Source organism: Sceloporus undulatus, chromosome 3 (assembly GCF_019175285.1).
Source record: "Sceloporus undulatus isolate JIND9_A2432 ecotype Alabama chromosome 3, SceUnd_v1.1, whole genome shotgun sequence".
Lineage (NCBI taxonomy): Eukaryota > Metazoa > Chordata > Lepidosauria > Squamata > Phrynosomatidae > Sceloporus > Sceloporus undulatus.
In genome coordinates this window covers 97,044,220-97,068,528 of record NC_056524.1, presented here as the reverse complement: position 1 = coordinate 97,068,528, position 24,309 = coordinate 97,044,220, and positions in this window count along the sequence as shown.

The window sequence follows — 24,309 nt, the reverse complement described above, 5'->3', positions numbered from 1 at the left end:
AGTAGTGCTAATTTTTGGATGCTCTTAAGCATGGTAGATCTATGCCAGCATTTAATATAATGGCTGGGCTAATCAAATAGTTTGGCAATCTGCCCACATCGTCCAGCTATACCACTTTAGCCTCTCTTGCAGCTGTCTACCAAAAATAGAATCAGAATGGTTAACTGCAGATCATATGCCGTTCAGAAGTAGCATCATGTGCAGACAAAAAATGTGAACAACGCTGACTTGGTATACATGCTACCCACCTTGAGAAGAAGTGCGGGGAGGGATGTGGAATGTAATTCAGATCAATTTGAATGAACTTATTCCATTCTCACTTTTATTACTAGATATTTCAAGGCAGTGGGAAGAGAGACAATCTAGTTGAACGTTTAGCAGCTGTTGCAACATCATGAAACAGAATTGCAATTTGTTTTTCAATTCACTTTGCTGGCTTACACACTAAATTCCTTAGCATTTTTGCTGCTTCTTTAATATAATGGCAGTTTATGGATGCAGACCTCTACACAGACTGTTCATATCCCAGGTGGCAATCATATGGTTCTGCAGATGATGCTGGACTATAAGACCCAGCAGCCCTGGCTTACACTGATGAATGCTGGGAATTACAGTCCAACATGTGGAGACACAACCAATTTTTACTTTGGATAATTCCCCTATTTACATGCAATAGAAGAGCATTTATATTTCCAAAGGAGAACAACATCAAAATAGTCTTGCAGTAAGTGCAGGTGTACTGTTCAGATGTCTGCAGCTGTTTAATATTAAAGCTTTGTGTAACTATGGTATATTGCAGTCATAGGAAACAAATAAACAATCACAGAAGGTTTCACTGAATTAAGTATATACAACATTTTCTCATGGCAAAAGGAGAGGAATCATTTGGGAACATATGTACAAGTGCTGCAGATGTTAAAAGCTGACTTGCCCTTTGACAGAGATTTTATGCTTTCCACTAGAAATGACAACAAACACAAATCTTGAAAATATATAAAGCAAAATAGAATGCAGGTGGAAGCAGATGTCATTCTAGAGTTACATTCAAGAAAAGGACTATTTTAGAATATTTATCAAGTATTAGAATGGAGACTCATTGACAGCCATTGAGCTACATACAAGGGATGCTGAAAAGTTCTCAGGCTGATTCTCAGTCTCTGTAACTTGAAAGAGTATTCATTTGTATTCCTGATTCCCCCCCCCCCCCCCAATCATTGATAGAACCCTGTCAATAAAAACAGTCGAAATTTCAAATGATGAATTCCAGGCTGTTTCAGCAGGAGAAATCTTCAAAGGAAATCTATGAGTGTATGATACAAACCCTGAGGGGCTGAACAGACCGCTCCTTTCAGTGGCAGATCAGGGCCGCAGCAACTACATGCTGTGGTTCCGATCTAGCATTTCTGCAACAAAAAGGAGCCGCAAAAAGTGGCTCCTTTTTGTGCTGTGGAAAGGGCATATTTGCTGCTGCAGCTGCACCTTCTGTTTCTTTGGCACTGCATCATCTGGACACAGCGTCAAAGGAGCACTGTGATGTCACCTGCCATGCAGTTGGGCACATGGTGTGACAGCGCCTTGAGGGCAGTGTTGAGGAACATGTCATGTAGATGCCACATCCCCCACTCTGCCCTGAGGCTGGCATTTGTCACCAGTCTGTTCAGGTCCTGAATGACAAGTGCCAGACATACTTAACTGTGAAGAAGTGGTGTGCCAATTTTTGGAATGGAAATTTTGAGACTAAAGATGTAGCAAGATCTGGAATGCCTTCAATGGTGTCAGCTCTGGAAGGCCTTCAGTGGTGTTCATGACCTGAGTTTGGCTGATCAGCGAATCACAGTAAAAACAATTGCTGAGACACAAGAGATATCCCAGGAATGCGTTTGGTTTATAATTCATGAGAATTTGACCATGAATTATAGCAAGCCAGGTGGGTTCTAAAATGTTTGAATTCTGACCAGAAATAAAATAGAGTGGATGCCTCCAAGTTGACTTTGCAGCATTTTGAGTGCATTTGATGAAACATAGGAGCTTATCCCATAAATAAATAAGATGGCTTACCTCTTCTGGATTGAATTCAGGATCAGGGATGACCCCAGATGTTATCATACCTAAATCACCATCTATCTAGCTGGGATGCCGCTGCAAGGATGCATCCTGGGTTGAAGCCTCACTCAGCCAGCATTTTTTCAAAGCCAGCGAGCTTCCGAATTAAAAAATTGCCTGCTGAACAAGGCTTGGACCCAGGATGCATCTGGGCAGTGGTATCCCGGCTAGATAGGTGGCGATTTAGGTATGATAACATCTGGAGGCATCCCAGATCTTGAATTCAAAATGGAAGAGGTAAACCAGCTTATTTGTTAATGGGATAAGTTCCATGGTTACACTACATGATCCAGAGACCAAATAACAGTCCTTGCAGTGGTAGCACTTGGGTTCTCCATGGATGAAAAAAAAAATGTCAAGACTCAAAGTTCAGCAGAAAAGGTCATGCCCACAGTTTTTTGAGATATGGAAGGTATTTTGATGATTTATTATCTTCAGCAGACTATTGCTGTGTCTCTTAAAGGAAGTATTGAAGGAAAAATGGTGAGAGAAGCTGAAGAATGGTGTTCTCTTTTTGTAGGACTATGTTTCTGCTCACAGGACTGACAAGACAATGAATATTTTGAAGACGTTGGGGCTTGTGTACATAGACCACCCATTTTCTTACCAGATCTTGCTTCATCTGGCTATTTCCTGTTTCTCAGACCTTAAAAAGAATTTGAAAGGAAGGAAATTTTCAAATGATGCAGAGGTGATAGCAACAGCAAAGCAGTATTTCAGTGACCAGACATCAGAAATTTTTTGGAAACATTCAAGAAACATGAGAAACGATGAGCCAAGTGCATTAAATGTCAGAGTAAATATGTGGAATAGCATGTAAGATTCATGCCTGTCTAGGTCATTCTCCTCTTGGTTGGGTCAATAATTTTTCAGCACCCCTCATAAGTCTGTATGAGTTTTTGTAATGGAACAAAGGTAAACTGGAGGAAACCTTTGCTCCAGTGCTGTTGCCTTCAGTCCTAGCAGCTGCAGCCAACTGTAGGCAAGGCTCATCTTTTGTTGACTGACTGCTCTTCTAGCTGCACTGAGAAAGGTAATGTTATGATATAGTTTTCTGCGGGTTTGCTGGGTTATGTGGCCGTATTCTGGAAGGACGTGTTCTGAAGATGCATTATGCCAGAACCAGGGGATACACTAGAAACTTTTGCTAAGATCCAAGGGTGACTTCCATATCCTTCCCCCATTTGATTCCCATTCCTCAGTGGTGACAAATAATAATAATAATAATAATAATAATAATAATAATAATAATAATAATAATAATCTTCCCACCTCTCCCAATGGATCAAAGCGGGATCACAGCAAGGTTAAAATTACAATTACAATATTGCAGCATTAGTTACTGCACCATTAAAAACCACAGCTAAAAAAATTAAAAACATAAGAACATAAAAAACCTAAAAACCTAAAAACATTAACATCAATTTTAAACAAAAACCAGATTAAAAGGATTTCCCACCCCACCCCCTGCCTATAACAAGGTTTTGGGGTACAGAAGTGGAGTGGACTGCCAATACTGGCAGGATTATTAGGATCCCACAGAAAAACACAGTTGGATCCTGATCATTAGCAAATTGAAACCTTCCACTGCCTGTCTCCTTCCTTCCTTTTCCCCAAATTTAATCTCTCCTTGATGCTTTTCTTTTGCTCCTTTGGCTATGTTCAAGGACTATTGCCTATTGCAACAAATGTTTACATTTCTGTAATAGCTTTATTTCAGGGCCTTATTGAGAGTAGTTGTAACTTTTGGAGCAGTCTGGCATTGGTCCCTTAATAACTGACCTAGGAAGATTGAGTTCAACAATGCAACTCAATGAGGAGGAAGAAGAATGGTATGATATACAAAAATAGAGTGTAAATTCCAAGCAATAAATTATATTGCCATTCCACTGTTTGTGAAATGGTATGCCATTGTGCTCCAATTAGACTAATGGTCAGTAAAACATTTTACATTGTTATCTAACTATGGTTTTATGTTGCAGTGTAAGTGTTTGTCTAGAGGCAGCAGAGAACCAGGGTAGTTTTTAACCATAAAATCTGGGAAATTATCAGCAGATTTATGCTGACAAAATATTTCAATTTCATTGAATTATATTGTTGAATTATGCAAATCATGCTTAAACTAAATAGAATGGGTCTTAAATTAACAATTTCACTCTTTGTTTGATTACAGTTTCATGTTTGGGACATACCTGATGAGAAGCAGTGGAGTGGAGTGGAGTAGTTAGAGCGCTGCATCATGCAGCGATCATCACAGTGTGGGTTTTGGCATTGGGCCTGTCATTATCTTTCAGTTTGAGCTACTTCATAGGGGTGTTGTGAGACTAAAAAGTTTTTGTCACTGTTGTTAACCACCCTTGAGTCATTCTCGAACCATGGTGACCCTGTGATGAGATATCTCCAAGACTCCTTGTCCTCCACTGCTCTGCTTAAATTCTGTAAACTCATAATTAATAATAATAATAATAATAATAATAATTTGTTTTATTTATATACCGCTATTCCAAAGATCATAGCGGTGAACAGCAAATAAGCTAATTAGCAAGTAAGCTAATTTGCCCCCAACTGTCTGGGTACTCATTTTAGCGACCTCGGAAGGATCCATCCATCTAGCATGCAGCCTTCCTCTCTTTCTATTTCTCTCCACCTTTCTTAGTATTATTGTTTTTGCCAATGACTTGTGCCTTCTCATAATGTGTCTGAAGTATGACAGCCTCAGCTTTATCATCTTGGCTTCCAGGGAGATTTCTGTCTTGATCTCCTCTAGGACACATTTGTTTGTCTTTTTGGCTGTCTGCAGAATCCTCAACACTCTTCTCTAGCACCACATCTTTTTCGTCCTATCATTTTTCTTAACTGTTCAGCTATCACAGCCGGACATGGTAATAGGGAATACAATGGCTTTAGGATTCTAATTTTTGTACTCAGTCTTTGCATTTTATTATTTTTTTTTCTAGTTCTTTCATAGCTGCCCTCCCTATTCTTAATCTTCTAATTTCCTGGCTGCATTCTGATTTCCCTATTCCTTTCTGTGTTTGATCCCAAGTGCAACCAAATTTACTGCCTTGAACACTTGAAGAAGAGGTTGGGTATAAATGAAACAAAAAGCAGCTTTTTGTGGGTTATGGAAGTATGAAAGTTTGGTGCTCCAGCATCTTGTTCTACCTTTCTAAGACCAGGAGGGAGAATTGATCTCCAGAGGATTTCGCCATGGCACTTAAAGCAAAATATAGTGGTGTAATTGAACAGTGTGAGTGGACCTATGGTGAAACATTTCTTTCAATAGAGTAGGTTCCAAAATTAATTCGTACTAATGTTCTATTAGGTTGTTTTTAAAGAGATCACAAGTGCATACATTTTTGGTAAAAATCCTGTGAGAGAATTTGATCACATGATAGATCCTACTCCATAGATTCATGACAATCTGTCCCATTGCAATGTACTTTCCTACTTGTCTGCATTGACAGCCTGCTTCCGTAATGCTGTATTTAAAAAATTGCATCTGAACTGGTCATATTCACTCCTCAAAAGTATGGTTAAAGTTACTATATACAGTATCTGCAAGATTCTCTTAACCCAATTGGACTCATTTCTGAGCAGACATCTATAGAAGGAATGTGTGATAAAAAGTGGGGAATTCTTAGGGTACCAAAGGAAATGTTTCTATGAAGATCCTTTCTAAACAAGCAAAATAGCAACTACATGCTTCATGGCATTTATGTTTCACTGAAAGTATTTTATTCAAATACATCTTAGTGAACTGTTGCCATGGTTTAGATTTGCAAACCAATTTAGTATGTTCTCTCAAGTAAGGATAAATAGATTTGCTTGCTTGTTTGTACAAAAGCATACCCCATGCTTCTAGCATCTACACATCACTCAGCAATCAAAAGCAACAACATACAGTATCCATGTATCCACAGATTCTGCATCCACAGATTCAACCATCCATGGCTTGAAAATATTAAAAAAAAAAAATAAATACAGAAAGCCCCACTTACCCACAATTTCTCTCTCTCCACATATTCAAGCATCCGCAGTTTGAAAATATTTTAAAGATATATAAATGCCAAAAAGCAAAGCTTGATTTTGCCATTTTATATAAGGAACATAATTTTACTACAACACAGATTTTGGTATCCAGAGGGACTCCTGGAACCAAACCCTAGTTGATACCAAGGGCCCACTATACAATACAATACAATACAATACAATACAATACAATTACAACATGGTATAGTATTCACAATAAAAACAATATTACTGCCTTCAGAATGTAAAACATATTCCAGAAACAAGCTCCATAAGAACCAGTCTCATGGACTAAATGGAACTACAGTACTTAATAATGTGCATCACTACCAAAATCATCTTTTGTATTTCCTATTCATTTCTGTAGGACTTGTGCCCTTTATCATGTTTTCCCCCCAGAAGGAGATTGTACAGAACTATATTGTTTCAACATTGTGGCATGAAGAAGATATTCCTCCAAAGTGGGTCCACCACACACATTTTTTACTTTTATTTTTTTTTTAAAAATGATTTGGGTATTGGATTAATTTACAGCACTAACATATTGCTGTTCTCTTGAAACAGAATTTTAAAAAGAGAATTTTAAGGAAAAGTGAATCATCGGGCCAGACCTGTATTTATCATTTGTTGATATATAGAAGTTCAGAGTTTTTAGTACATATTCATTTGGACAGTACAATCCTCCTGATCTTCTTAGCAGCTGCTGCTTTACAAATGTTCTCACTCACATAAATTCTTAATTCCTACTTGTACTTTTTGCAATGGAGATGTTATCAGTAAGGTAATAAGAGAACGCTTCCCTTCCCCTGGGTAATGTGCATTTTTGCACCTTATGAGAATATTGAATAGACTTCATTATTTTTTTTTTCAATACAAGTCTGAATTCCGCCATTTGATTACCTAAACCAAAAGCATTTCAGTATGCCATCCATCACCCTGACCAGTGTAAAATGCTGAATATTCAGATTAAATTGGAACTTTTTTTCCTATGAATAAGAAATTTGGTTCAATTCTGTAATATACAGTGTCTCTGGGGAGAGGGAATTGAGCTGAAGGTCGCTAAAGGCAAGTGAGAAAATTGTATTATCCAAATACAAAATTCTTTTTCTTATCATCAAAACCTGAAATACAGCCATGGGGAATAAAGGGGTCAAGGGAGGATTCAATTAGAGATGAAAATGGAAAAGGTGCATTTTTTTTCAACTTGCCTTTCATTTCTCCAAACAAGTAGAAGTAGCAAACTGCAAGACTACAAGGAACTATTTGTCAAACAGTTTAAACTTTTATGAGATGTGAATCGGAAAAAAACACTTTTTGAGCTGTTATATACTAAGTTATCTATTAACATAAGATAGATTGCAATTAATGCCAACTTTACACCCATCACAAGGTTGTCAAATTGAACCACATACCAAACTCCCCCCCTCAATATTTATTATTGCTGATGATGATCTGTGCTTATTTTCACTTGAGAGGGTGCTTTGTTTTGACTTTTAGAGATTGCAAATATTAGCATTTTAAAGGAGTGCCTTATGTGACTATTGGGATATTTCCAAACTCCAATGAAAATTCAGGTGTATTGTTGAATATAAAAGCACCCCATATCCAAGGGAGTCCACAATAAAGTTTGCTCCACTAGAAAACTTCAAAGTGGAATGAAATTATAATTAAATGAAATTTAAAAGATATATGTTGTATCCTTGGGAAATGTTCTTCCCTTTTGCTTGGATCAGAGAACTGCTGCCACCAGCTGTACTACATTGAGGTATGTTAGAAACCTGGCATGTGCAAAGTAAAGAACTGCTATTCACAGCCTGGGATGTACTCTTCCTCCTTCAAAGAATTGTCCCCCTACCTATCATAAAACTACACCATATATTGAGATAGGAAGAGCAGCCTATGAGCTGCATGAAGCTTCCAATCCATTTCCCGTGACTCCTCAAGTCCCACCAGGACCTTCCCAAAGTTCATGACCCAGTGTATCCACTACCTCCTGGGCAGGGCCTGTAAGGCACAGTGATAATATCAAGGTCCATTGGTCTTCTGGCCATCGAGCCGTGGTCGCCACCCTCTCAAAGGTGTTATGGAAGGCTTCAGGGTCATCTGTGGGGCTCATTTTCACCAGTCGGATGGGTTCAGGGCTGCCTATTAGAACTTCCAGAGGCACTAGTATAGCTGGCTCCCTTGGAGCTTTCATAAGTTCTGCCATCTGCCCCAGCAACTGATTCTGTGAAACTTGTTGGGCTGAGAACATTTCTTCTAACAGCTGTAGTTAGTGCATTGACATTTGGTATAAAAGTTTCTTTTGCTGCTCTGAAAACCATGAGAACCCACTTTCAGGAGGACCCTGCTGAGCACCTCCTGGTCCCCAGCATCTCTGCGAATGTGGCAGGCCCACATGATCCACTTGCCAATGCTCACAACACTTTACTGAACAAAAACAAACAGATAACCTTTCTCCACAGAACTGCTACTTCACAGGATTCTCTTCAGGCTATTCAGTTTACAACTTAAATGTCTATTAAGGGTCTATCCCCACTTCTGCTGCTTCTCTCTAAAGAGATTGCTGCCAGAATGGGTAGACAAGTCTAGTTCAGTGCTTCTTAGGCTTGTACTTTATTTATGCCTGCTGGTTACAATTATTTCTTTTTTTTAACCCTTTAGATATAAGGGTTACAATTATTTCTTTCTTTCCTGGAAGCTCGTCCGGGACCAGCAGTCATGGGTTGGGGACTGACGAAAGTCCAGGGAACATTATTCTGAGTAGCATTGGTCTAGCTTATCCTTACCTTCTCTTCCTTGCATTTGGCCAGTGTGTGGACCACAGCAAAGGATTACACTGCCTTAGCTTGGCTTGCCTTGCTGATCCTCATGCATTCAGACATTGGAGAGTAGTGCACCAGGTTTTATTCCCATGCTAGGCATGGGATGTAAATGCACAAGGACAGATTCTATCAGATATCTCCATCCCCGGGCAGTACTCATCCTGTACCCAACTCAGGCTTCTCCTGGACGTTTTAAAGAATGGGGAAAATCCTATTCTTTAAAAAGACCGGGAGAATCCAGGGTTGGGTACGGAATGAGTACTGCCTGGGGACGTGGCTATGTGATAGAATCTGGTCCTGTGTGTTTATATCCCATGCCTAGCACAGGAATAAAAGCTGATGCGCTAATCTCCAAGGATGAGAAAGGACTTTTATCTGTTTACAACTGTACACACATAGGATCTGTGCTCACAATGTAAGCAGTTCTTGACTCCAGTATAGACCATGCACATAGACAATTTGGTACCTTCAAGATTAACATGAGGGGAGCAGCCAAAGGCAATCCAGGCTCCTTCCAACAGTGTGAAGAGAAGTGTAGAACAAAGATTCCTCAATAAGAGAAGAGCATTACAGTGGGAGAAAGAAAAGAGTCTTCACTGTGGTGGCATCTTGACTCTTGTTGGGGGAAAGTTGATTGGCAACGTTTAGACATCAATTGAAGCATTTCCATTTTCTCAGGAATGTTAAAAAATACCTGGTCATAATTTAATCTCCTTGTGGGATTTTTAGCTGGCTAATTAAATTTGCTTTAATTCCTCTCAATTTTATGACTGATGTTATGTCTTGATTAGATTGCATAAGTAATACAACGGCTAGGATGCTGCATCATTAGATAAAGCTACAACAATGGAGTCATTTTTCAAGTCACTTCTGCTAACACCTCCCTATGAAAGCCTACCTCTTAAGCTAAGCAGTGCCACAACCAAAGATTTTCTGAGGTGTTGCACTCTGAGGTATTGGGAAATAATGACTTCAATGCTCTGTTGGCCATAGCGTGCATTGAGATGGGCAGCTGGTGGGATCCCCTGGGGCCCCAAATGCAACATTGCCTGCAACAGGGAGAATGCTGCAGTTATCATTTCCCAGCACCTTGATCTGCTACCCCTTGGAAACCCTTCATTTGGGATGCTGTCTGGTTTAAGAGGTAGGTTTTTGAGGCCACATAGAGTCATTAATACCAATAAACCTGAATCTCCATAGTTATGAGTGCTTGAGTACATTGTATGATCTTGTGAATATTGAACAGTTTGCCAGCTTTCATGCTTGTATACTGCCTTGGAACTTATTTGGAGTGAAAATAAACTACATGGCTTCTAGAAAATAAAAAAAGGCCCAGGTTGAATCCTTGACTCCTCCAAGTGGGACTGAGGAAGCCTCCAGTCTAAAAATCTGGAGATCCACTATCAGTCGGGGTAGATAATACTGGCTAGATGGACTACTCAGTTCTTCAGAATGCAGTGTGTCAGTCTATGCAATATATCATCATTGTGGCTAGTGGCTACCATGCTGGTGGGGTAGATGTGTGCCTGGTTTTATTCTGGACTTTGGAGGAGCTATGCAAGGTGTAACTGCTACCCTTTAAATAGTTTTAGTTCCTTGGATAGCTCCTGTAAAGTTCAGACTAAAGCTCAGAGCAGATTTGCCACTCTACTGACAACAAGCTGCTAGTAATAATACAGATACATGTTGGCATGGAGATCTGAGAAGTTGTAGTCCCAAAACCCAATAGCTGAGTGCCAGCATCAAACAAGTAACCATGATATCGTATCTATGATTTAACTCTCTATCCAACCCCTGTGTATTTGTGTATGTGTATGTGCCTTCCAGCTACCAGCTGACTTATGGTGACTGTGAGTTTAATAGGGTTTTCTTAGGCAAGAAATGCTCAGGATGGTTTTATTCCTTCATTCCTGTGAAATATAGCCTACAGTTCCGGGTTTTGTTAGTGGACCTCCATCCAAGTACTAACCAAGGATGACCTTGTTTAGATTCCAAGACAGATCTGGTGCCTTTAGGGTATTGACCCCATTTTAAAAACAACAACATTAAAGTATCTGGAACAATAGTTCCCAGACTTTAGTCCTGCAGATGTTTTGGACTTCAATTCCCAGAAGCCTCAGCTAGCTTGGCCAGCACTCTGGTATACTGGAAGCTGAAGTCCAAAACACCTGGTAGACCAAAGTTTGGGAGCCACTGGTCTGGAGCAATGGACATCAGTGCTGTTGCCAAGTGCAGTGGTTCAGGATAACATAACCAGCCCATTCCTGAGTGGTGCCATGAGAAGCAGAAGCAGGAAGCCCTGTGAGAGGACCTGTCCAACTGTTCATTGAAGCTTTGCTTGCTGGAGGAGAGGGGTGATCACATCATCCTGCAGCACTAGACTTGACAGCAGCCCTGACCTCTGTCTCTCCAGACAGCTGACTGGATTTTAAGGTGGGCTTCAAGGTCATTTGCAGTTGTGGTAATAGTGCCACAATTGCAAATAAGAATATGAAGCAGTATGATGTACTAAGTCTAATGTATGACATAATAACTGACTAACAAGACACCAGTAAATGTTTCTAAGCTCTGGTTGGGATCTTGAATTGTGCTTGCCCAATGTTGAACCTCCACTTGGCCAAAGAAACCTACTGGATGACCTTGCGCTCAAACTCAAAGGATGGCAATGGCAAACCCCATCTGAATAAATTTGCCAAGAAAACCCTGCTATAGGTTTGTTTTAGGGACTCCATATGCCAGAAATGACTCGAAGACACACAAGAACAATATTGTCTTTGAAGTTGAAGCTACTTTTGTTACTAGACATTTATTTCGCATGTGTTATAATTTTGTTTGTTGTTAACAATCCATATGTTTATGGATGGCATGTAAAGACAAAAATGTTGGGTGGAATATGAGGGTCTAATGATAAGAAGTTTTGGGGTAGAGGTGGCTGGGAATCTTGGTCCAATTTTTAAAACAAAACAAAACATGAATGTCAATAATTCATTCTTTGAAGGTTGTAAAGTACTTAGCCTCAGATACTGGCCCGCAAGAAGAACACTAAGTTTGCATTTAAATTAGATTGGATCCATTTGTACATTTTGTAGGGAAAAATATATGAGTCAGCAAAATCTCACAGGCTTCTTGGACTGACATCTCTATCACTTTTCAGGCTTGAACTCTGCTTTCTTTCTTGAAAACCAGCTGTCAAAAATGCAGTAGTCCTGGGGGAAGATGTTAAAAAATGCAGATGGATTATAAGTGAAATTTATGGACAAAAGGCAGAGCTGTGTGGAATGTAAATCTTCACAGATCAGATGCAGGTTAGAGACTGTGGAAAACCTCTTGGTTGTATTACTGAGCTCTAGCAGAAAAGAACAAGGCAAAATGGCCGGTGAGACAGGATATCGCTGCTTCCAAAATATAAATTTGCAAAATGCACTGATTGCACAACACCGTTTGGTTCAAATCAGTGCTTGAAGCTTTGGGTCAGAAGAATGATTGAATGACATATATATCGGATGATGTGTTAACAGCAGTAGTCTATCTGTAATAGGATGGGGCTCACTTTGTCTTTTCTACTCATTAGATATGATTTAAAATATTGCCCTGTTTAATAATTTAGTGCTAGTACAGGAAGACTGAAAACATTGGGATTGCCAAGGACATATTTAATTATATTTATTTGTTACTTTTATAGTCTTCCTTCTTTCCACAGAGCTTATCATTGTCCTCTTCCCCAACTATCTTTACAACAACCCCATGGAATAAATCAACAGACAGAGAAAGAAAATGATTGATCCACGGTTTTCCAGTAAATTGCATGTTTCAAAAGGAACTTAAACAGGTGTGATCAAAATATGAGTAAATACATACTATTACTTAATATATTACCAGGGATTGTGTGTACTGTTTGCTGTCTGTCAAGCACAGATACAAGACTTCTAATGACGCCTTCAAGTTGCAGTCAAAGGAGTTCTACGGAACTTTCTTGACTATCTGCTTTCATTGAGTTGTCTCTTTGACTCCCTGATATGATGATGATGATGATGATGATGATGATGATGATGATGATAATGACAATGAGTCCCTTTGTTTATATCCTTTCTTCTCTCCCAAATCAAGACTCAAAACAGCTTACAAGTGAAACCAAAAAAGATAGAGATAAAAACATACAAAAGATTATCAATAAAATTTAATTCAACAATCAATAACATTAACAACAGTTTTAAAACTACAGCTGAAATCCACCTGGGCACTTACAACTGAATAGCCACCATAGTTATGCAGCTACACAATGGTTCCTGGCTTGACCTCTCCCAATTCCCACCCACTGGGAAACGGCAGCTGCTGTTGAATGGGGTCTGGTCCCCTGTCACTTGGGAAGCAGCTGACTGACATTTCCACTGCCTGTTGTGAGCAATCTCTGGTATGACAGCCAGAAGCAAGCTCCCTGTCACAATCTGTCCCAAGCACAAGAGATAGCTCAAGTGAGAGGGTGACTGGAAATGTCAATCAGCTGCTCCAAACTGATGGGAAACATAGTGTTGATCATGGTAGCTGCTGCCAAGTAAATTGGGATTGGGATACTTGCATGGTTCCAAGATATCCCATGAACTAGGGGGATCAGGTAAAGAGCCAGCATGGTGGAGTGGTTCAAGATTTGGACCACAATTCTGGAGACCAGGGATTGATTCCCAGCTCAGCCATAAAACCCACTGGGTGACCTTAGGCACATCACATGCTCTCAGCCTGAGGGGAAGGCAATGACAAACCTCCTCTGAACAAACCTTGCCATGAAAACTCTATGATAGGTTCAGCTTAGGGTTGCCATAGATTGGAAAGAACTCGAAGGCAAGGCACACACACAGGGGAATCATGAATACAAAACAGTTGTGAATGTATAGCTCTAGATTATGTATTTGTACCTACCCAAGTGGATTCTAGCCTATATTAAAAATAAAAGCAGTTAAAAAAGTACACTATCTTATTAAAGACCTTGCAGAATAATCAGTTTCTGAAAACACATCAGAATAAAAAAGTTACTGAGAGAAGGACCTCATAAAAAGAGCTAGTCTAGCCTCTTTTGAAGTGGAGTTTTAGAGCCTAAGTGTGACTCCTGAGAAGGTATCTGATGTTCCTTCTGGCTATGCCTATGAGGATGGTGGGACAGAGAAGGGCCTCTCCTTAAGGCTCATGTGGGAAAAGATGGCCTTTGAAAGCTTAGACCTGAGACATATACGGCTTTATAGATTATAATTGACACTTTGAATTGTTCCCAGAAACAGACCAGTCACCAGTGGAGCTGTTCTACAGTCAAAACATATTGTCATTCTTTCAATCTGTTTTTCTTGTACACGTGCACACATTGTGGTAGAATTCAAAGACATAGCTGTGTTAGGCTGGAGCAGCATGCAACGGGATAGTGTAACACCACCTTTTAGATGGAGAGAAAGAAGGTTGTAGGCACTTCACTCTGTGCATCTGATGAAGTGGACACAGTCTACAAAAGCTTATGTACTACAACCTTATTAGTCTCAAAGGTGCTACAATATCCCTTTGCACGCACGGAGAGACTTTGGACTAGCAATGAAGAATTCAGTTGTAGAAACATGATAATCAAATGATAAAACTGGAAGTCACAGCTGTCTGTCTTCCATAAATCCCTGGTGTTTGGTCATCTCATGGTCTGGAAGGTCATATCCATTCTTAACAATGTAACATGTATGCACACATGCATGTGCATGCACACACACACCATTTAGAGTCAATTTAATATCAGCAGTAGTTTGCTTATTGTACAAAAGTACAGAACAGATAGGTAATGCTAAACTCCGAAACGGAGATCTTAAAAGCCCCTTGCTTCAAATAATAAGCACTGATTAAATTCTGGTGTTATGTTTCCATTATTTTAATATACATTTGGAACATAGTTCATTAAACATGTACAATTTCTAAAAATCATTGAACTATAGCAATGTGAATTCAATGCATATTACAGTATATCTCTAAATTCCCTACAGGAGTTCCTTATCCCACATGTATCTGGACATCTTTGTTTCACTTTTATATATTCAAGTGGAAAAGACAATTCTTTCTTCCACCAAATTACAAAGCTTCTCTGTCTCAATAGTCAGTAATGGGACGTCAGTCTTCTCACAGAAGAATAGTTTGCTCAGGAAGCTATTAGTCCACATAACAGAACAATAACATTCTGCACTTATTACAGCTACTTTTCAAAAAGTGAAAGTGGTGGTTTGAGGGAGGAAAGGATGTTTTAATCAAGTCACAAGTTAGGAAGTCTGAACTTTATTATCGATTGAAAATCTGAAAAGGGATTTTATCAATACAACAAACCACATTTCCTTCTTTCTGTTCTCCCCTTTATATATTCATTAAGGAATTTAATGTGTCTGGATTGTACTTGATTGTGTGCTTCCCTTTTATTACTTTCTATTACTTTGCTTGTGTTCATAGACAAGATGATTTAATTGCCTTTTTGTGGGACAAAGTGTGCTTTGGTAATAATCTGAGACAAAGCTCACTTCTCTTATTTGGGGAGAAGTTATTAAAAATGCCTGTGAGATGTGGCCCTTTATTTTGCTCAAAAACTTTGCACTTCATTTCTCTCTCTCTCTCTCTCTCTTGGGTGCATTTTTTTTTGCAACTTTGGAAATATTTATGTGTCTGCCTCTTACCCATGGAAAGATGTACACAATATGTAAGAACAAACATTCAGACCTACATGTTTCAACCCAGGCTGGAGTAGGCAACTTCCTCAGGTCTGGAGGCTATACACACTCCTTGGGTGCATCTCCACTGAAAAAATAATTCAGTTTGGCACCACTTTAACTGCCATGGTTCCATCCTACAGAATCCTGGGGTTTGTAGTTTTGCAAGGCACCATCAAGCTTTGGCAGAGAAGACTGAAGACTCTGTAAAACTATAAATCCCAGGATTCCATAGGATGAAACTTCAGCATTTAAAGTGGTGTCAAACTCCATTATTTCTACAGTATAGATGTGCCCCTTGCTGGACTTGAGAGGGCCATACCTATTGTGCCCCCAACTCTCTATGTTCTATTTTTCTACTTTAAAATAAGCTTTACTCAAAGTGCCCACACACCTTTTAGTGGACATGGAGGGCCATTTTGCTATTTTTATTTCCTCCTGTGGGCTGTTTCAGATTGACAAGATGCCTTTAAAAAGTAGGGAGTACACTGCATTTCCAGTTTATTTATTGCTTCAAAAAAGACCTTTATGGGCCTAAAGCAGCCCAGGCCTTTCCTCTAAACAAGGGGAAATTACCTCTAAGTCTTTTACTGGAAGTGGGGTATTTTAAATGTTTTTTAAAATCACTCTTTTCCAATTGAACACTCTGTAACACACATGCTATACTTGTGCCGTTTCTTTTCCTCTTTTCCAAAAGTAATTAAAAAAAGGTTTTACAAATTAATTCAGTGGTTTCCTTCTTTTTCAAACTCTAAAGCGGGGACAAGAGATGGAGGTGTGATGGAATGGAATCTCAGATAGGACTTTTCACCTGTACTTTTAGTGTCATAAAGTAACATAAGATGACCTGATGTTTAGTGCTTTGAGTGCTTAACATAAATTTAAAATACCAGGTCAGAACTAAAAGTATATTTTATAGATTTTTATTCTCTATTATTTTTATATAAATATATTTTATATTTTCAACACAAATATAACTAATATAGTTTTTCTTTAAAAAAATTTAAAAGCTCTTTAGTGTGAACATTATGGAGTCACTCATTTCCTGTTAAATTTTTGTTTTTCCTTCAGCCATGATGGGCTTTTATTTCTTTATATTTTTCCATTGATTCCAGTTCTTGACTGCTTCATAAACTTCCAGTTCTGTGATATAACCAGTGGTGCTTAAGTGGATGGAACTGATCCATTGTGGTTGTTTTAAGGTAGCCTTTCCAAATGTGGTAGTCTGTTGGACTACAGCTTCCATCCTTTCCAAAAAAAAAGCAACAACAACAACAAACCCCAGAATGCTCCAGGACAAAGTCTCTTTTAGTGTTTTGACTTGGCTTTAATGCACACCAGAAGTTTGCAACATCAGGGAAGCCATGAACGTCCTTCTCCATTGCCCAAATCCCAGCCATTCTGTTTGGAGATGGAATGTACAAGAAATGCAAAGCCAACAGCTTGCCATGATTGCAATTCTTCAAGGCAACAAAGCATGTGATATCTGTGAGCCATGGACTTCTGGCAGTGGAAGCAGCAATGGTGAGGCCAGAGAGGTGGTTTAATGGCACAGAATTAAAAAAATGATCAGGGGCATGGGTATTGTGCAGCCACTCTAATGTATATGAAAAACATTGTGTACGGTAAGCAGTTCACATGTCATTATGGTTTGCTCTGGGATCTTGCCAAATTTTGAATAAGCAGACAATGATCTGTTTTCTTGTACTGCAAAACTTCAGGGGATTCTAGAATTGCAACTCTTTTTATTTGTCTGAAGCCTTCCTTAGAAAAATGAGGAAAAATTATTTCTGTTAATAAAATCTATAAATTAATGGCATGATTACTCCTCCTTTCATTCAGCCCACTCCCTCATCCCTCCTTGGGTTGAATCTGCACTGCAGAATAAATGCAGTTTGATACCACTTTAACTGCCATGTTTCAATGCTATGGAATTCTTGAATTTGTAGTTTTGATATTTAGCCTGCTCTGTCAGAGAGTTCTGGTGCCACAACAAACTACAAATCCCAGGATTCCATAGGATGGAGCCATGACAGTTAAAGTAGTTTCAAACTGCATTAATTCTGCAGTGTAGCTGCAGCCTTGAGTACATATTTTAGCTTTTGGCCTTGCTGAAGAAATTCAGCCCTGAAAATCAGAATTAGATTCAAGGGGAACAACAGTTATAAGCTGCTATGACCCTTTTCAAGACCAAAGCAAGGGGATGACTTTTCATGTAAATCTCACTATAGATGTAGCTTTGGCAGGGTTTATAGTAACAGGAAGAATGTTTCATTAACAGTGTGCTCCTTCTATCCACACAGATGTCGGAATGCATTTGTATTGCAACAACATGTTTAAAAGGGGGGCACATGTTCTTTGAAGGAAAAGGAACCTATTGACCAATACTGCCCATAGTAATGAGTGCCACCTAGTGGACTTGGGTATAACTTAAAGAGCAGAGAATAGCTGACAGGACTTTCCAATGAATTAAGAAATATTCAGGGATAACTCACATTGGCCATGCAGCAAAATACAATAAAATCCACAAGCAGTGATACCTTTGTTGGACCAACTCCAAAACACAGAATACATTATGCAAGCTTTTGAAGCTTCACTGACTTCTTCATCAGGCAAATCTATTAAAAATCATACAGGATTAAAATGGTGATGATGTTAGAATCTGAGGCCAACATTGTGTCTGAGATGTTGTCAGTTAAGGTGGTACTGAGGGATTTCAATGGCAGCAGAGGCCATTCCCCTTATTGGCCATGTGAGGACTAGGGACAAAGACCACTAGAATAAAAGAATCATAGAGTTGGAAGAGACCACAAGGGCCATCCAGTCTAATAATACCTGCCATCCAGGAACTTCACAATCAAACTACCCTCGACAGATGGCCATGCAGCTTCTGTTTAAAAACCTCCAAAGAAGGAGACCCCGCCACTCTATGAAGGAGTGTGTTTCACCATCTAACAGTGATTACTGTCAAGAAGTTCCTATTTATTTATTTATTTATTTATATCTCGCATAAATTCTGCAGTGTAGCAGCAGCTTCTGTCTCTCCCTTCTCTCTGGTCTTTATATATTTAAACGTGGGAGCTCCAATGTTAAGAACTCTAGTGGTTCTCAACCTTTGGTTTGCCATATAGCTGAGACTTCTATATGGAGGTAAAACATCTGAAGAAACCACTGTATAGTAACCTTTATCCATAATTATTCTTTTTTAGAATTTCAGGATTAGAGTCTTATGATCTGAACAGCAACTTTTTAGTACAAGTTGTAGCTTGGTGAATGTTTTGCTCTGTTTCTTTTGGTTTCAGATCTACCTTTCACAGCTTGCATTGTTCATTCACCCCCCTCCAATATTGTTCCTCTTATTTCTTCTGTGACTAGCTAATGTAACTTAATTTTAGCAAAGAGTATGCATATTAGATGGCCTGCTGCAATCAAAATCCTCTTTCGTTTTGAAGTTTCTTTAATGTTGCTACAAATACAATCTTTATAATAAGACATGTTTATACTACTGAGAATTCCTTCTGGGAGATAGTTTCATTGCTCATATTATCAAAATAAGAATATAAATAAATCAGGGAGCACTTTCTTGCCTCATAAGCTGATGAAGGAATGAGATGTACTGGCTACATCAAAATAAAAAGCAGCTCAAAGAAGTTGTGGCATAGATTTTTGCAGTACAAAAAGTGTAGTATGGCTGTAGATATACTGGGAACTGGGTTCAAATTCTTGCTAGGATGTTGATGGCTAAGAACAGAGCTTGGGAAGAAATATTTTTGGGACTGTGATTCCCATAATCCTCCAGTCAGCATGGATATGCTTGCTGGGAGATTTGGAAGCAGTAAATCCAAAAAAGTATATTTTCCATTTTCTAGATTTGAACATGCTTGAGCTATATGTTGAGAAGAATCACATGTTGTACACCTTCTGAGACTATACTAACTCAGTATTCACAAAGGGTAACAATCTATCAGGGTTTAGGAAAGATATATGCTCCCAATGAAAACAGAGTAAGGTGTGAGAAAGTCAGTGTGGTGGAGTGGTTGGAGTGGTGGACTAGTATAAGAAGGCAGGATGTGAATGCATCTGAACAACAATCAGTACATTATGAGATTGGATCTTCACAGTCAGGTTCACCTTCATAAGAAGGATATACTAGCCTATCGGAAGGCAGAAGAAGGCCTGGATGTTCCTGCATATAAATATCTCTGTGTACATAAGAGACGCCAGAGGCACAAGGCTAGGGTAAAATCCTTCCTTCTAATGTGCTGTTTTCCCAAGATCTTGATGCATATGTGGAAATATCACAAGACTGTTGCAACAGATATATTGCTTAAATAAAATAGTTTGTATTAAATGCTGAAGTGTAGGAGTTCATCATAAAAGTCCCTACTGTCATACTCCACAACAAAAACTGATAGTTATGTCCCCAGGAAGAGGAGGGAAAGTGGCATCTGGTGGCTTCCATATCAGTGGCTGATAAATCTCTTCTGAGTTTCAATCTAAACTATAAAGGGCATATCCAAGGTGGTGAAACATATCCCTCATATCAGTTCAGCACTATGGCTAGCTCCTTTAAAGTCTGGAGTTTAAATTTTGGATTAAAACCCAAAATATATTCACCATCCTACCAACATGGAAGTCACCAGCCACCACTAAATATATGTAAATATCATTCTTAGAGCTTAGAAAAAAATTCCTTTTTTGGGATTGTAATTCTCAGAATCTCTCAGTCAGCAGTTCTAAGCCTGCTTTTTATCATTTGTATTCAAGAGACCTAACATTGGTTAAACATAAAACATAAGCCATCCATTAATAAAGTCTCACAGCTCAGTTCACAGGGCATGAGTGAAACCTGATGCTGAACTATCTAGGATTAGGCTCCACTGAGCATAATGGTATTTACTTCTGAGTAAATCCAGTTCATAAAACACACTGCACTTTCACAAAAGATGCTCCATGAATACCTTTTCTACAGTAAAAATATACATTAATAATCTCCCTTGCCTTCTTCCCTTTTTTTCTTCTTGAGACTACATTTTGTTGGGTTTCCAAAAGGAATTCATTTGGAATTCTCATTGCTAAGAACCACTACCTAAGAATCAAGAAAGCAACACTAGAAAAGAGGTTGTTAAACTTTTATTAACCTTTATTTATAAAGCGCTGTAAATTTACACAGCGCTGTACATACAATCTTTTTAATTGGACGGTTCCCTGCCCTCAGGCTTACAATCTAAAAAGACATGACACAAAAGGAGAAGGGAGTGGTGGTGGGGAAGGGGATGAGGGCTAGCAGTTCTTCTCTACCTCCGAGGCCTGGATCAGGGTAGATGGACTGGAGGGAGGGGTTGGCTTCTTAATGGATGGTTAATCTTCATCCAGGGAGGCCTTGGATGAACTTTTGCCTCCGGTACCATTATCTCAATCTCTCTTTCATGTAGGGCAAAAACATTCAAGCAGCAATACATTTTTTGCCAGTGGAGCAAACAGCAGGTTGGATGGAAAGGTGATTTTCCTTTGGCAAAATGATGCAAGGGACACCAGAATAGCTGAAGACGTGATCTGTGGCTCATTGCTCATATGAGCTTAATTATATTGATTAATTGCTTTGTTTTATGTGTAGCTAAACTTGTGATCCAAGTGCTTTCCAGGTAGTCATGTCAGGAAAGCAAATAGAAAGGTAATTTAAAATAGTGTAACTATCATCTGTTTATCTCTCTCTAGCACAGCTCCAGGACCATGAAGCTAACCATCTGACATCTGGCACAAATACTAGTTTAAAATTGATTAATTGATGCAAAGTTAATTGAAATCTGTCTATAGCCTGCAGGATATCTATGGTCAATTTGTCCATACCTTCCCTTGAGACAAAGGTGGGGGGCAGGCTTGGGACAGTCATAGAGCCTCTAGGCAGCTACATGTTATGCTCTCCTCTGCATGGCCCCACACTCTTCAAAACAGTTAAAGACAGAAGGCGGGGAAGGAAAGTGCTGTTGCCTAATACACATGGAGTGTAAAAAGATAGAGCTGAAGGAAAGGTTGAATGAGTGCTGGTATGAATGGAGTGAGAAACCTTTGCATAATTGTTGCTTACTATTTGATGTTCTTTTGGTGTCTGTTTATCGAAGCATTTCCTGTATTGCTATGTACTGTATATGTATTATCCTACTTGAGAGTATGTATTTTCCCTGGAAGAAGATTAACCATCCATTATGAAGCCAAGCCCTCCCTCCAGTCCATCTGCCTTGGTCCAGGCCTTGGAGGTAGAGAGGAACTGCTGGACCTCTTACCCTTTCCCTCCACCACTCCCTTCTCCTTTTGTGTCATGTCTTTTTAGATTGTAAGCCTGAGGGCAGGGAACTGTCTACTTAAAAAGATTGTATGTACAGCGCTGTGTAAATTTACAGCGCTTCATAAATAAAGGTTAATAATAATAATAACAACAACAATCAGAAAGAAAAAAGTGTTAGGGAGAGAAGAAAAATAGCAGGGAGAAAGAACAGTGGGGTGGGGTAGAAAATAAGGGGTTTCTAAACTTTGTGGGCATAGAGGTCTTTGCTAGTTCTAACTGATTTAAAAAATACCCCATGATTCCTAACTTGGTTAACAATATTCAAATAAGCCACCTAGGGAATCTGACTTGATGAGTGGCCACATTAGTCTCATAATAATAACATTAACAATGGCAATATGAAAATACAAATAACAAGACAAGAATAACAAGACAATATATTTACACAAAGGAACTAGAAGTGCAACTGAGACTTTTCACAGCAGAATTTTTCAGGGTAGACCTTTCACTTCAGGTTATAGGTCACACACTAGGCACTACAGATCGTCACGAGAAAGAAATTGAATTAAGAATCAAGGTGAGATGACAGAAGCATAAAGGTTGTAGTCTGAACAGGGAAGGTGGAAAACCAAAGTATCTGGTCTCACCACAAGATTTTGACTATATGGAAACTTTTGTACAGATCATTTGGGAAAACTTTGTTTTATATAGCTAAGTAACACTTTACTCTGGAAAGAAAACCCAAACAACATCAAGTGACAACCACTAGATGGCTGTATAATCTACCAATACAATACTTGAAGCCAGCTTTAGGGTTTAAAGAATTTGTGGAATTACACAGTACCTTAATTATTTTATTACTTTCAGATTCAAGAAAAGTAATTTTAAACTAGATTTTAATGTGACATTTTCCCTGTCAAATGACATTTGCTGCTGGTGGTATAGCTTTAAATTATTTACATGCATTTTAAAAAAAATACACACAATGCCTTTAAAACAAATTACTAATCATTAAAATGATCTCCATTGATTAGACAAAATACTATCTTGAATAAATATTTTCAAATATTTTCATAAGAGTATCTTAGAGATTCTGTAATTTTTATTTTAATGTGCTAATTATGTTGTTGATAAATTGACAGCATGATGGTTAATTGAGCACATTGTGACACAGTGACAATCATAATGTTGTTAAACAGGATAAATACCCTATTTCTGGAGGATTCTGTACTAAGGGCCAAATTTCTGCTTCATGATAAGCTACAAGAAGCTGGAGGGCTGCAGTCATTTGCATGCTTGCCTTTATCCATAATTAACAAAAATTGCATAAAAGTTGCATGAATGTGGTGGACATGTTGCACTCCTGTGATACCCTGGAAGAAGATTAACCATCCATTATGAAGCCAAGCCCTCCCTCCAGTCTATCTGCTTTGGTCCAGGCCTTGAAGGTAGAGAGGAACTGCTGGACCTCTTACCCTTTCCCTTCTCTTTTTATGTCATGTGTTTTTAGATTGTATGTACAGCGCTGTGTAAATTTACAGCGCTTCATAAATAAAGGTTAATAATAATAATAATAATAATAATAATAATAATAACCATCTGTGCAGTATGCAGTGTGTGCTTATAAGTAAAACATTCTTAGAACGTGCTTAAAGATTACATTCTTGAAAAGTATAATCTCAGTGTTCACTCTTATTAAGGTAAAGGGATGAAAATGTTTGCTCAAAAGACCTGGATATATCCAAAGAGAGAGAGAGAGAGAGAGAGAGAGGTTATGTAGATCATGTCACCCCCACCTGCAAAAAACAAACAAACAAACAAACAAACAAACAAACAAACAAAAAACTCAACAACCAAGCACCCTCCCAAACTGTAGCAAATTTCCTTTGGCCAGTCACTTGTTGGAGAGATACCTGTATATGGAATCAATATTGTGAAGTATACTGTTTGCACCTATTACAGTTTATATGATCTCTCATTGTTCTGCATGTGGGGCCAGAGATTAAATGCAAACTGAACTTGTCATAAGATTGGAGACTAATCTGAGAGTAACTGGGAGGAAAATAAACATGCTTTAGGAAGAAACAACAAAATAGTGTGTGGGTGCGAGTGTGCATGCGTGCTGGAGAGATATTGAAATCAATAGTCTTAGGGTTTTTCCAGGTTGAAATTTCCTTACACTAGCAACTGCTACTAGTCCATTAATAAGAAAAAAAAGGTAGAAGTGGAAAAAGAAGGAAAGATCACAAATGGAGGAAGATGACATAGCCTGTAAAATTAAGTATTACAAGGGAAGATGATGACATATAGCATTTCTCCTAGCATTGTGAATTGCAGTCATGGGATACAG